We start from the raw sequence: 3748 nt of genomic DNA on the forward strand, positions 1-3748 counted from the left end.
CGCTCAGATGAAGAGGATAACTATCCCTGATAGAAAGAGGACCGTCCTTCGGTCAAGGGTATAGGGGGAGCTGTGCTCCTCTTCTAGAAAGTCAAACAAGCTCTCAGATCCACAAGAGATGGTTTCAAAGTAAGCATAGATCATAAGTGCCATAAGTGAGATTCAGTGTTTTGAGGGGGTTCGGATCAAGGGAAGAAGCACTTTGAAACCAGAGGTGGTGGTGGTGGGATAAAGAGGTGTCAGAATCAGGATTACATAGAAGCAACATTTAGGTAGGAGAGAAGGGCAAATCATTCCAGACAACATGAGCAAATAAAGGGTCAGAGCAAAGAAAGAGGACAGTATGAGCAGAGAGTCTATTTTGACACATGAAATGGAAAAGAAAGCCATCAAAGGAGGAAAGATGGAAAAGAAAAGGTGAAGAAGAGAGGTCATTATTTTCCCATGTAGTTGAAGAATTTTGAGGCTGTTGTGACATAATTAGATCTATTCTTTGTAAAGATAACTCTGGAAACTTTGTGAAAGATGAAAGATCAGGAAGAAGGAAATATCAGTAGCTTTGTCCCTCATGCTGTTTAATGATACCTCTGAATATCCTGGCTGGATTTTTATAGCAACTTTTGATCACTCCTTCTTCATCTTTTTAAATCTTTAGCACTTGTTAAACATCATCTAGTCTTGCTAACATACTAGCAAATGTCACCATTCAAGTGATGATCCTGTCATCCAGCTCCAGTGACCTTCATCTTTATCCCACTGTGACACCTGCTTCTGTTGTTATGTAAGGTTGAACAGGAACTAACTCATAACTGACTCTCAAGTGAGTTTTCTGAGGCAGTAAATCACCCAGGAGGTGGCTGTCCATCTTTCTCCCTTGGAGCACTAGTGGATTCTGTGTCTTTCGTTGGCAACACAGCTCTTAGCACTAGGCCACCAGAGCTCACCCTTATCATAGGATCTAGCTTCTAGTCTCTCTCATTAGCTCCACAATGCTGCCTTCTCTGACTCTCACTTTCCTATTTACTTTTCTCCCATCTCCTTCACTAGCATCTGTTTCCAATACTTCCCTAAATGCAGATTCTTCCAAAAGCCCTATCTTCTTCTTTCTTCCCTTTTCTTAGCCCCTACTTTTCCTTGATCACCCTATGGCTTCAACTCCATAAAAGCTGGGGAGAGAGACCTGAAGGCAGATCTTTTGAGGTCTCCATCACTGAATTCCTCTGTTCTTCTTACCACTGGGTAAGAAGCTGTGAAGCAACCCAAAATGTACGTAGTTCAAATCCATTAGCTGCTCCATGAAAGAAGGATGGGCAACCTCGTCTTTCCAATTTACTGCCTCTGAAAACCCACTGGAGGGTCAGCTGAATCTGTTCTGGATTAATGGCACAACAACAACAAAGGTAAATTATTACTTCTGAGCCTCTAATAAAGGGCACACTGTGCCTTACTCCTTTCAAGATATCGCCTACCACTGTTTTAGACTTTATCCAAAAGCACTTGTTCAACTATAAAGTTTTACTCAAGTACACTATAACTATCACAAAGCTGTCTTAAAGGAATCTTGCAATGATTCCGTTTCCATGTATATGTAATTTTGAAAATGAAGGTATTTCTATCATGTTGATACAATTTTATGAAAAAGAAAAAAATGATCCATGGACATATAAATAACAATGTAGAGTCTTAAAATAATTTGACATAATATGAGGTAACAACCACTTTGCATTTAGCACTTAAAGGACTGATTTAATTTAAATTTAAAGGACTGAATGTAATTTAAAAAACAAAAACAGTCTCTTTAGATGAGCTTAGTATATTCATCACAGTTTTGTACCAGGCCTATCCTGTACCCATGATTTGCTGTAGTCATCATGATTCTTTCTCTATTGTTTTGGTCCAAATGATCTCCTCTGCCTCTAAGTTATAAAGACATTTATACCATCTATTTGACAACAAAGCATTCTTACACTAAAGCTTGTGGAACTTAATAAAACCAAACAAGCCAAGAAATTTTGTCAACAGATGAAGGAAGGGAGAAACATATTCCTCTTGTGTTTACAGAAGCTCCAAAGCTAAGGAGATTAAAGGACTGATTCCCCACTTTCTCCCAGGGACAAATTGACCATCCTGGGATCAGGATATGATGCCTGCACAGTTGCCTTCTGAATACTTGCAACTATTCCTTTCATATTCTTCAGTCAGATTGAAAGGCATCTAATCACAGACAACACAAAATTTTACACTGAGAAAAAACTGGGAATGTTAAATCTCTAGAAACAAAAAGCTTGTTCAGTAAAACAAAGGAAGCAGTCAAAACTTCCACTTATTTCCATCAGCATTTTCTCCTTTGCTTCCCCCAAAGTGTGCTTTATTTTTGCAGTCATACTTACACTTTATTCAAGATGCTTCAAAACATATTGAAACTAAAGCTTGATTAATCTTGTTTGTTGTCATGGCGTTGGTTCTAACTCACAGTGGCCCCATATAGACCAGGGCAAAACACCGTTCAGACATGCCTGAGTCTTTCTTTACAGTCACTGCGTATTCTCAGTGCCTTTCGAGCACAGTGCCTCATCCTCAGCACTATACTGAGTATTATTTGGTTATGATTCATAGGGCTTCCGTCTGTACTTTTCACAGGCAAATCACCAAGCTTTTCTGTGTTAGTGTGAAAGTTTCATTGAAAAGTGCCCACTTTGGGTGACCTTCCTGGTGTTTACAATACTAGCCTCATTAGGACTTCCAGCCCTACAGCAACAGGTAAGCCATGACAGTATGATAAACTGCTGGGAAGGTGTAAGGCAGTCTGACTTCTGGTGTAAATTAGGAAGCATGATTACCTAATGTTTTCCCAACTGGTGAAGTGCTGAATGTTACAGCCGCTCCTCTGGGTTCTTTAATAAATTAGACTTCTGCTCCTTATTGTTCTTGTGTACCATAGAGTCAGAACTGACCCATAGCTGACCCTCCAGTGAGTTTTCAAAGGCAGTTAAACTCACAGGAGGAGATTGTCCATTCTTCTCTTGCAGAGCAGCTGGTGGCTTTGAACAGCGTACCTTCGGGATTGCAGCACAGCTTTTTGCTACTAAGCCACAGAGCTTCCTAAATTTGACTTATCTAGCCATATAAACAAATAAGCAGAAATTTTTGTTGGTTTCGAACCTGACTAAAACACTTCTTTGGGAAATTCTGTTCTAACTATAGAGTCATGAAATTTACTTTTTTTTAAATTGTGATTTTAGTGAAAGTTTACAAAGAGATCATTTTTCATTCATTTAGAATTGCACATTTTCTTCCCTGCCCTTCCCCCAGTACACTTCGCAATGCTTGTCTTCTTCCAGATTGTTAACTGTCATGCACACAACGTGTAATAGTCTGTTCCTTTCAGATGGTCTTTCTCATCACCTACTCCAATGCAGTGTTCAATATCTGTCCATCCTTTTCCTGATCCTCCCATCCACCCACAGTATCCATCCTATTGTTATGAAAGTGCTCTTAGGCAGTATTTGTCCTTTTGCAACTGAGATATTTCACTTAGGATTATGTCATCCATGTTCATCCGTGTTGTGTAGTATACTTAAGATTTTACTACTTTTCAATGCTACATAATATTCCATTATATGAAAGTACCACAGTAAAACTTATTTTAACATGATATACGCACCAACAACCAGAGCCAAAGAAGAAGAAATAGATGATTTCTACCAACTTTTACAGTCGGAGATAGATCGAACATGCAATCAAGATG

Source organism: Elephantulus edwardii, unplaced genomic scaffold (genome assembly GCF_000299155.1).
Source record: "Elephantulus edwardii isolate Elephantulus edwardi_28Jun2011 unplaced genomic scaffold, EleEdw1.0 scaffold00146, whole genome shotgun sequence".
In the NCBI taxonomy this organism is placed as follows: domain Eukaryota; kingdom Metazoa; phylum Chordata; class Mammalia; order Macroscelidea; family Macroscelididae; genus Elephantulus; species Elephantulus edwardii.